Raw genomic sequence first — 11,342 nt, forward strand, 5'->3', positions numbered from 1 at the left:
CCTTCCTCAAGGCAAGCTGAGTGACTTGTATGAAATGTGTCACTGTGCACGAGTTAAGAGCTCTCGTGAGCTGGCAGATGGAGAATGCTTAAGGTATGAGTGGGGTTAATCTTGGTGTGGAGACATATCTCCATACTGATCAAAATATTGGTCATTCCCTACTTCCGTGCTGTTCGTTTTTTCCATTTTCCTTCCCTGCTTTCCTTCTCCTCTCCCTGCAGCTCTGCTATTTCAATCACTCAGCTTTTCATTATTTGTTAGCTTTCCATTATCCCTCTGTTGCCAACCATGCCATGCAGTCCGTTAGCTATAAAACCAGACAGCTTTCCAGTGTGCTATGAAATGCTTTTCCCATGATCAGAAGTCAAATCATCCCTTTGAGCTCAAACAAATTAAGCGGAAGAAAAAAAAAATCAGAGCTCCTTTGCCCAGCCAAGCAGTTATTTAACCCTGGCGTTATTAAGGCACAGAAGAATGATAAGTCCTGAAAAGATAAACTATTTTGTATATTAATACCAAATTTTTGTGGAATAATTAAGAGACCTATTATTGCGTCCGAGGAGTCTGTTGCACACAAACTGTATAGAGAGCAAAAAAAATTCCACTGGCCCTTTCACACCCCTGGAATCCGCTGCCACTTTGCAGGCACTGCCCTACAATGCTTACAATCCAGTGACCCAAATCCTCACTGACTGCATTAAATGGGCTTTATAGCGAAAATAGCTCCAGCAGGAACGCCACACCTCATAGCAAGAGCTGGAAAGAGCAAAGGAAATAATGCAAAAGGCGAAGGAAATAATGCAAAAGGTGAAGGAAATAATGCAAAAGGCAAAGGAAATAATGCAAAAGGCAAAGGAAATAATGCAAAAGGCTACAGGAGAGATGCAGGAACAGGAGGAGGAGGAGGAAGGAAGCATGGGGGGAAGGAAGTGCGTGGCGTTGCATTTGCTGTGCATCTAATCACGTCTTTGCTCTTCTTTCCTAACAGTTACATTTATTCACACTTTGAAAAGAGAGTTCAAATCATTGCATAAAGATCGGTGTTCCCTCTAAAGAGAAAATTCATCTTTTTTTTTTAATCAAAAAGCAGGGTCTTGCACGCTGTGAACGTTTTCTCAACTGGGAAGCACTTGTGGGCAACGCTCGAGTCAGTGATTTAAAAATCAATGGGAGTTTGTCACTTCAGTGAAGGTGGCATCTGCTGTCACAACAGCACCTGAGACAACTACTACTGGTTTTATAACTGGTGAGGTCCCAACGCCAAGAACTTCAAGCCCACTCTTCTGGATTAGCCCGGGACATTGACACGGGTTCCGTCGCTCACGGCCCGCTCCCCAAAAACTGCTTCACTTCAAAGGCAGACATTTTATTTCTGGTGACAAATTACTCCAGGGAGAAGTGGTTCTGCAGATACTTTCATTTTTGAATGTTAATGGATGTAGAGCATTAATTAAATGCATACTTTCAAATTAAATTAGACTTAAACATTTAGTATTTTCAGCCGCAGCATGACTTTCAGCAGCTTTACTGAAAATGGTAAATTCATCACTATGTTCTCATTCTCTAAGTTCCCATTTTCCTGTATGTTGACTCCAGTGGAACAAATGGCATAATCTGAAAGCAATCCAGAAGGCCACATTCTCCAGAAATCTGTCTACCGTACTTCCAGCATCGATTCTATACAAATACATTAATCTGCAAAAAAGAAAAAACTCCAATCAAAAAAATCCCAAAGAAATGGGACAACAGTCACAGAATTATCTGGATTAAACAACGGCTTCAAAATACAAGCAGGGCTCTATAAATAAGCAGATAAGATGTTAGGACAAGTAGTTATTCCACATTTTTATTCCCAGCTTTGCATGTTTTCCGTGCAACTGTCTAAAGACGCACAAGTCCTGGGTGAGAGACTCCCAGCCATAGTGAGACAGATTAAAAAAGAATTGCAAAGACATCTTCTCTGTCTTGTGGAAGCAACGTGACCCATCATAGAAATCTAGTATATAAAAAAGATAATGTGTTTTAGGGACTTGGGATTCATATTTATTCTCCCTATCCCTTTACAAAGCTGTGTGCACCATGCACACTAAGCTATATTCTCATTTCTAATACATGCTGTAAATTATAAAGTAAGAACACCCAAATGTTGACCCAACAGCACAACAGATCAAGGTTGGTTGTCAAGAGAAACAGATCCCTCTTCGTTCCTGGCTCAAAACAATCGGCTTCTACAGACTATAGCTGCTTCTACAGACTATAGCCACTTCTAAAGACTATAGCTGCTTCTACAGACTATAGCCACTTCTACAGTCACTCTTTCCAGGGGAGTTTCCACCCATGGACTCTCTCTACCAAATGACCCCCAGGTTTCACCTTCCCACCCACTTCCCTCACCGCTTGTATGATGGTCAGCAGTGAGGAGAGTCTTTGCTCAACAGAGCATCTATGCACATAGGAGGAAAGGTGATTTTCCGCTCACACCTTTTAACCTTTTTCTCTTGGATTATCAGATTTTGTCCTAAAAGGGATCGTCTTGCCACACTTAAGTACGTCCTGCATATGATACGCTCCACATGTGAGCTCAGGCTTGTCCTAAGTTGAAGGTGTCCATACTGTGTTGATGACTAATGCACAGCTTGGCTATTTCCTGTCTCTGAACTTATCCAGGATAGGAGGAACAATGTACAATATTTCAGTTATATCAGGGATGGTCCAGTTGCCTCATGTTCAGTTATATCAGGGATGGTCCAGTTGCCTTTGTTTTGGACACCTGAAGTAGCAGATGTAAAGGTCTTTCCCTTTCCATTCCTCATTTGGACACACATGGTATGTGTTACAACATACACAAGAAATTTTCCATCTACTGTACAGTAGACATTGTTTATATTAACATCATGTCACAAAATGCAAATATCACTACTGTTGGAAAGAACATTGTTTTCTACTGCCATCAGCTATTCTAGCATTTCACAGAATCACAGAATGATCTGGGGTTGGAAGGGACCTCTGAAGATCATCTAGTCCAACCCCCTGCCAAAGCAGGGCCACCCAGAGCAGGTCCCACAGGAACATGTCCTAGGTGGACCTGCTTTGGCAGGTCATTATTTACTCCAATAAATTTAGTAACTATACTTTTTTAGTATCAGAAACAGTGGGTTTTTTAATGTACAGGCAACTATGGCAACAAGTATTTAGCTATAAATCATCAGCCAGCTGAGCAGAACTGGCTAACGGGATATTTTTTCCCCTCTTGCTGCCATTCCCCCCAATTTTCACAAAGTTTTGTAAAGCTTTGTCTCTAAAGATCTAACAGCCACACAAAAGTCCTACTCAAAATGAGATTTTTTTGAGGATTCTCTGTGGGCAGAACTTGCCTCTTATTTATGTCACTTAGTCCACCTAATGAAAACAAATGTCAGAAAAATAGGTGGACCTGCTTTGGCAGGTCATTATTTACTCCAATAAATTTAGTAACTATACTTTTTTAGTATCAGAAACAGTGGGTTTTTTAATGTACAGGCAACTATGGCAACAAGTATTTAGCTATAAATCATCAGCCAGCTGAGCAGAACTGGCTAACGGGATATTTTTTCCCCTCTTGCTGCCATTCCCCCCAATTTTCACAAAGTTTTGTAAAGCTTTGTCTCTAAAGATCTAACAGCCACACAAAAGTCCTACTCAAAATGAGATTTTTTGGAGGATTCTCTGGGCAGAACTTGTCTCTTATTTATGTCACTTAATCCACCTAATGAAAACAAATGTCAGAAAAATTAACTTAGGGTATTTTCCACCCCCCCTCCATGCAACTGCAATCTCTAACAAGGGAAAGCAGGAAGGAGTGGCCGAAAGGCAATGACAGACAACATCTGATTGTGGAGAAAACTGATCTTAAAATGGTACACATAGAAAACCTGTAACGAGTAAATACCAAGAAAAAATATTTCACAGATTTTCTTCCCACGTTCTCTCCCGTTTCACGCTCACACCTCTCTCCTGGCCCCACTGTTGTTTGGCACTGGGACAGCCAAGAGCTCTTGTCACCACTGGCTTTTCCTTTAGCACCCAAGAAAACCGCACCACATCCCTCTCCGTGACAAGAAGAACCCTCTGGCTGAAAGGCTTCACACACCATTATTGTTGGCTGAATTTCTGAGTCAAAGGATTTGGGACTTTTTAATTTGGGGTTATTTTAAATCATGCCAGAAAGGTACAGGATGTTTTAGCACTATGGAAATAGAAACCCAGCTAAGCACCTGCAAGGATCCAACTCAATTCTCTGTTCAGATAACTAAGAACTTTCTTTTAGATACTTGGACTGACACCGGTTACCTGCCCAGGGAAGGGGTTGAGGCCCCATCCCTGGAGGGATTTAAAAGCCGGGTTGCCATAGTGCTTAGAGACATGGGTTAGTGATGGGTTTTATCAGAGTGAGGTTGATGGTTGGACTAGATGATCTGAAAGGTCCCTTCCACCTAGTCCCTTCTATTGCTGCTTTGTCGGAGAAGATGTATTTGTGCCGGTCAGGATGGTGGTACGATGGGCTTTTAATGTCCACACCAAAGACACCATATGGTTGAAATACAACCCATCGCTGGAGCAGTGGTAGATTAGGAAATTAAAGGCTGTCCATACCAAAGATAACTATATAGTTGAAATACAACCCATCCCTGGAGCAGTGGTAGATTAGGAAATTAAAGGGAAAAAGGTGACAATATTAGCCAGCATGACAGTGGGCTCCAAGTAAGGCATACACAGTCATTCAGGTGTCTGCGAGCATCATCGCAACCCGAATTTCAAGGGCAAGCACTGAGAAAGACAGTGAGATGGCTTTGTGTGACGGGAAGCTTAGGACACAGCACATTTGTTCATCTGAAAATTTAATAAGGCAGTAGTCAAGTCTGACATCATAGGCCAATCAGATGTGGAGCCAGTCTCTTGGTTGCTCCACCAGAGATGAAGGTTCTTCTGATAAGCTTTTAGCCTTCATTTGCAAGGTTTATGTGTTATACCAGGGTAGCCTGGTGAAAGTGATAAGTTATGACAGCAGAAGTCCTCCGACCAGCTTTCAGGAGGGTAAGACCATGTATCAAAAAGGATTTTGTACTCACAGAAATATAAAGTGGTAACAGCTTGTAAAAACAACGTAAAAAGATTTTAAAAACCTCGTCACAAGCCCAGGTGTGAACACCCAGAGCAGAATCCTGAGGCTGGGCCAGAAAGGCAAGCAGGAGAGCAGCAGTGCAGAGAGTCATCAAAAGGTGACGTGATGGGACTCTGCAAGCCAGAGCTTTGAGGCAGACCTTTACCTTGAAGACGAGCCTACCAGAAGAGCTTTCAGTATGTACAACTGCTGTGTTAGAGCATGAATTGCAATCAGGTAAGCTCTGGAAGACAGGAAACTCAGCTCTGTTGGGTGGCAGAGCAGAAACGCTGGGTGAAAGCAAAAAGACACGGGAATTAATCTCACTTCCAGAGCAGGACTTTTCCCTCCAGAGCTGCTCTCAACCCAGCAGCATGAAGTCCTTCCTCAGAGCAAACTCTCCTGCTTTTCACACCCCTAAAGACTCGCTGCAGGATTTTCTCCCTGTTCTTCCCAGCAGCCTTCTCATCTCTGTTCTCTTGATCTTGATCATCTCCACTGCTCTTGATCTTCTCCCCATCTGCTCCCCTGCCAAGGGCCCCTTCGCTGCCAGCACTCGGCAGCTTTCAGGGAAGGTGCACTCTCCCTCTGTCAAACTCTGAGCCAGGAAAAGGTAAATGAAGTAGACGGATTTCCTCCTTTTTGCCTCGGGACAGTCCTCTTCACGCAGCACAGGGCATCTGCGCAGCAAAACGTGAACCAAGAGAACATTTGCATTCTCCATCCCTGCAGGCGCAGCACAATCCAATATATAAGATGCAAGGCAATGCAGGGGGAAGAAGAAATACTGTTCACAATTAGCTCTAATTAAGGCTAAAGTATCAACTATCCTCACTGCCCCCCGTTAACCTACTCCCAACTATCACAGCTATTTATGTGCTTATCATCACGTGAGAAAAAACCCAATGGACACCTGAATTTTGGAAGAATTGTTAGTGTAACTCTTAGCACAAAAAGGATTTTTAAAGCATGGCTTATAGTACAGCCAAACCCAGAAAACAGGACCTTACAGGCTTCTACAGGTACATCAACCAGAAAACGAAGGCTAAAGAAAGCGAACCCCCCCATGATGAGCAAGAATGGCAAACTAACCCCGCCATGATGAGCAAGAATGGCAAACTGGTAACAACAGGCAAGAAGAAGGCTGAGGTTCTCAACAACGTTTTTGCCTCAGACTTCACTGCCAATCCCTCTCCTCACACCTCCCAAGTCGAAGGACCAGGCAAAAGCAGGGGCTATGAGAATGAAGAACCACCCACTGTAGGAGAAGAGCAGGTGCAAGACCTTCTAAGGAACCCGAAGGTATATAAGTTCATGCAACCTGATGAAATCCATCCGTGGGTCCTAAGGGAGCTGGTGGATAAAGCTGCCAAGCCATTTACTGTTATATTTGAAAATTCCTGGCAGCCTGGTGAAGTTCCCACTGACTGGAAAAGGGGAAACATAACCCCCATTTTCAAAAAGGAAGACCTGGGGAACTACAGACCTTGCAGTGGCCTTCCAATACTTAAAGGGGGCCTACAGGAGGGATGGGGAGGGACTCTTGATCAGGGAATGGAGTGATAGGATGAGGCTTCAAACTGAGAGAGGGAAGACTTAGATTAGATCTGAGGAAGAAATTCTTTGCTGTGAGGGTGGTGAGACACTGGACCAGGTTGCCCAGAGAAGCTGTGGCTGCCCCATCCCTGGAGGGGTTCAAGGCCAGGCTGGAGGGGCTTGGAGCAACCTGGTCTGGTGGGAGGTGTCCCTGCCCAGGGCAGGGGGTTGGAACTCCATGATCTTTGGGGTCCCTTCCAACTCCAACCATGCTATGATTCTGTGACTATAGTGCAAAATCTTCTCCAAATGGTTCAGCATCTGACTTGCTGAAAACATAAACCCCAACACGAAAATCACCAAGCCTGGGATTGGAGAATGCTGTGAAGCCGAAAGATTTTGAGAGCATGGAAAACTTTGCAGGATTGGTCCGTTATTTGAGAGGCAGAGGAATGGTTTCTCAGAACTACAAAGGAATCACTCAATAGCACGAGGGGGCTGCAGGCTTCCATGGTCTACTGACACCCTTTTCCCTGCAAGATATTACAGAGCATATAGATTAAACTGCTGCTCTTGGGAAGACTGAAATGAAGGCTGCAAACGTTGCTGAGGGATGCGTGCCATAATAACTCTAAGGATCTTTAAGTGCATTTGTCTCAATATTGCACATCTGTGGCACAATATATATATTTATGCCTATAATAAACACTAATCGGAAATCAAAGCCATTATACATCAGGCAGTGGGGCAAATGGATGTTATTAGGTAGTTCATTTTTCCATTTCCTGACCTTTGTGCGTTTCCAGGCTGGCTGTACCGCTATGTTAATGTATCCTCTTACATTTAACTTTGCTTCAGTGATGTGCAAATCACTGCACAAATTAGAATCCAAATGAAAGAGTTGGCCTCGAGGTCAGCCCGGCAGGGTTTGGTGCCGGTGGGTGGGATTGATTCCCGATGCAGGCCTATTAGTCATAAGGCAGCAGAAGCTGGCAAGCCCAGCCATCAGCCCCAATTCTTCCCATCTACAAAGAAAAAGTAGGATTAAGAGCCATCCACCTTTTCTGGGAGCACTTCAACAATTCCCTGGGCACAAGGAGATGGAACTTGGAATACGATCGGAGGGAAATACACGGAGTTCAGAACAAGAAAGGAAAAAAAAATAAAATTAACAGCGCTTTTTTTCTTCGCTTTCTGGCAGGAGTCAAAAACAGCGCTGTCAAGTGAACCCGAGAGAACATGCTGAAAGATACACACATCACACTTCCAATTAAATGATTCCAAGAATGAAGATTTGTACCCCTGTAAGTACATACATCAAACAAGTTTCTGAAAAAAAAACCCACAAAAAACCAACCATTTTACCAGTTTTAGTTGAGATCACTCCAAGCTCCTACACTGTCAACTCCTTATGTCTAACTAAGAGCAATTAAAAATCTTACATTCGACACATTTTTATTGAAACAGTGATAACCCACTCCTGGTTTCACTACACAAAGCATTGGGAAGTTTCTCCAAGAGAATGCAGCTAAGGACAAAATTAATTTCTCAGTTGCTCTTAAATCAGTAGCAGAAAACCAGTCCTGTCTCGGCAGTTTGGCACAGCAAGGGATGAGGAACAGCCATCAGACTTACCGTTACAGAAAAAAAAAAAAAGACCTGAAAACATTGCCAATATTTTTGAAGGACATATGCAGGTGCAGAAGAATGGGTAAACATGCAATACGGCCTGAATATAAAATCCCAAAAAGATAACTGTAAGGAAATAATGAAAGGGTCAACACAGTAACACCACCTTAAGCCTAGATAACACTGCACAGCCTCACTCTATCCTTGCCACACTACAAGATTAAAGAAATAACCTTCAGATCTGCTCACACACTACTACCAAATACTCCGGAGTCCACAACGCTCACCTTTGCTGGTGCTTTATGAAGCACATAACAGGGAATAGATATTTTTGACTTGGTTGGGTTCAAACACTAAAAGGAGGCAGAGAAGAGCTGCTGCAGTACCAGACAAAGGCAGGACAGTCCCCTCCTCTCAACAGGGGCAAGATGAAAGATTCGGTGGTGGGACAATACGTTCTCTCTTAACAAGCATCCTCACATCCATAGAGACCTGTGTGGATCACGCCAGCTTCACAGACACAGTCCTAGTAAGCTGTGGTGCTGAAGACCTAAAAATCTCCACTCCTCATCTTGCCAAACCCAAGGACAATATTTATGAACAACCACCATTGCAAGAAAAAAAAAGCAATCATTCTGTACCAGGCACTGGTACTAGTTTAATCTGCTATTTAAAGTAGAGAAACATCACTCTCAGCAGAGAGTTGTCCCAAAAAGCCCATGTGCCCCAACACTGATCTATTTAAGCATTATCACTGCATTCATCATGTCCATCACACAGCTGGATTCTACTGGTCCCAGGAACGCTACTTACTCTGAGGGGGTTTTAGGAGGGACGAGGTAAGAACGGGGATGTTGTTCTCTGCAGGCTGAAAATATTTCTGCTCTTCTCTGAAGTGATCAATTGATAGTCCTATTGAGAAGCCCTGACCACACTGGATGCTCCTTTCAGGTTCTGCAGAGCACACAGTGAGAGACATCTCTTATCTGATGGACTTTTATAACCAGTGACTACAGCTCTTCAATTACTTTGCTCATGCAAAACACAGTGGCACTCACAGTGGCACAGCTGCACCCAACTCAAGCTTTGAGTACTTGAGTCACCCGATTTAGGAATGTAGGTTCCCAAGGCTCTGAGGGATGAGACAGGCTCCTCCTGAAAAAGACTGAGACCCAAGTAAGGCTTTCCCCAAGAGGATTCAGCTCTACCTCTCTTCATCACCTTTTTAAGGAGTCAGTCATAGAATCAGAGAATGGTTTGGGTTGGAAGGGGACCCTAAAGATCATGGAGTTCCAACCCCCCTGCCCTGGGCAGGGACACCTCCCACCAGACCAGGTTGCTCCAAGCCCCATCCAGCCTGGCCTTGAACCCCTCCAGGGATGAGGCAGCCACAGCTTCTCTGGGCAACCTGGGCCAGTGTCTCACCACCCTCACAGCAAAGCATTTCTTTCTAGTATCTAATCTAAATCTCCCCTCTTTCAGTTTGAAGCCATTACCCCTCATCCTATCACTCCATTCCCTGATAAAGAGTCCCTCCCCATCTCTCCTGTAGCCCCTTCAGGTACTGGAAGACCAGTATAAGGTCTTGACTGCTGGGATCCTGGATTAGGCATGTTAGGTTAGATAGGAAGGAGCCAGGCTTGTGTATAACCATCTCAAGCTATAAGATTTTATATTATAGAAGGATAAGTGGGCAAAGATGTCCTGGGGGTGGCAGAAAATGTGTATTGTAAGCAAGTTCAGGCATGTGAAATAGAAACATAAGGTATATTAAAAAAAATCAAAACCCTAAACTAAAATAATCACTACTTGATTATTTAAGAATAGTCTGATTTTCTAGGCAACGATATAAAACTGCAAACTACACAGCACTTACAGAGAAAGTCAAAACGGAGAAGATAAAAGAAAATGCTTAGGATGCCATATACATTTTATGTACAGATCTTTTCAAAATGTAATACCAGTAAATGCAGCAAAGGTTTACAGGAAAAGCTCTGATGACGTCTTGCAAAATTTAGGAGACTACTGAGGAGATGATGTAGAGTAAATATGAGTTGCAGAAAGATATTCAGTAACGCACAACGCTTCCCAGAACTGTCAGGTACAGTCATTTCACTGCTCCCGTCTCTTCCCCAGGGAGTCCAAAGACTCTAAAAACTTTTTGCAGAAAAAAACCCTCTTTATTTCTTGTGATATGTGTAAGTTATAAAAACCCCACTCTTCTCTACCGTTAAGAATGTATTATACCTTCCACCGTGACAACTGTTTTGCTGAAAAACAAATCTGTGATTTCTATAGTGTATATTGCTACTGGATAGAAAAAGGGAGTTGTCTAATGTGTTACACAAATATCAGGCATAGCTTGTTATGTATAAAATCCACAAACCCAGAAAAGGCAACAGAAAGCAACCCAGCACAGGCATCGAAAGTGAAGTCTTTAATTAATCACCCGTCAGATGGGAGTATGAATCTTTGCAAGCCAAAGCTTCGTGCAGGTATATATCAACAGCAGATTTATCCCACAGAGCTCAGGTCTACCCATGTAGCATTCCCACCACCTGTACTTCCCTCTCTGCCCAGACCCTCCTGGGTACAGCACAAAAGGACCCATATCACACGCCACAAGGCTTTCATCATTGCTACAAAGCTCCGAAATTTCTACAGACACCATGAGCTCCATTCCCTGCAAGAGCTGTGTACGGCTTCCCTCCCGCCTCCCTCTCTTCCAGGCTGTCAGCAAGGTCCCTCTTCCCCTGTGCCACGTCCTTCATGTCACAGGCCGTGCCTTATTCCCAGGAGATCACTTGTCTTCTCCTCCCCATCCTTTGTTATTCTCAGGGCATCTTTCCTCTTCCTCGCTCATCAATATTACTGCTTTCTCCCGACTCCACATTTTAAATCGCCTCTTTGATCCGTTGCCCCTCCACTCTGTCCTGCTACTCACCCCCATCTTGATTTCTTTACAGAATCACAGAATCACAGAATTACGGAGGTTGGAAGGGACCTCAGAGATCATGGAGACCAACCCACAAAAAAA

General features: G+C 43.7%; 1 protein-coding gene across 1 annotated transcript in view; it reads right to left on the reverse strand.

The window, feature by feature from the left end:
* Positions 1-11,342, reverse strand: part of HECW1 (HECT, C2 and WW domain containing E3 ubiquitin protein ligase 1) — a 217,796-nt gene that overhangs the window by 195,145 nt on the left and 11,309 nt on the right. The gene's annotated exons all lie outside the window — the stretch shown is intronic.

This window comes from Calidris pugnax, unplaced genomic scaffold (assembly GCF_001431845.1).
Source record: "Calidris pugnax isolate Ruff unplaced genomic scaffold, ASM143184v1 scaffold71, whole genome shotgun sequence".
In the NCBI taxonomy this organism is placed as follows: domain Eukaryota; kingdom Metazoa; phylum Chordata; class Aves; order Charadriiformes; family Scolopacidae; genus Calidris; species Calidris pugnax.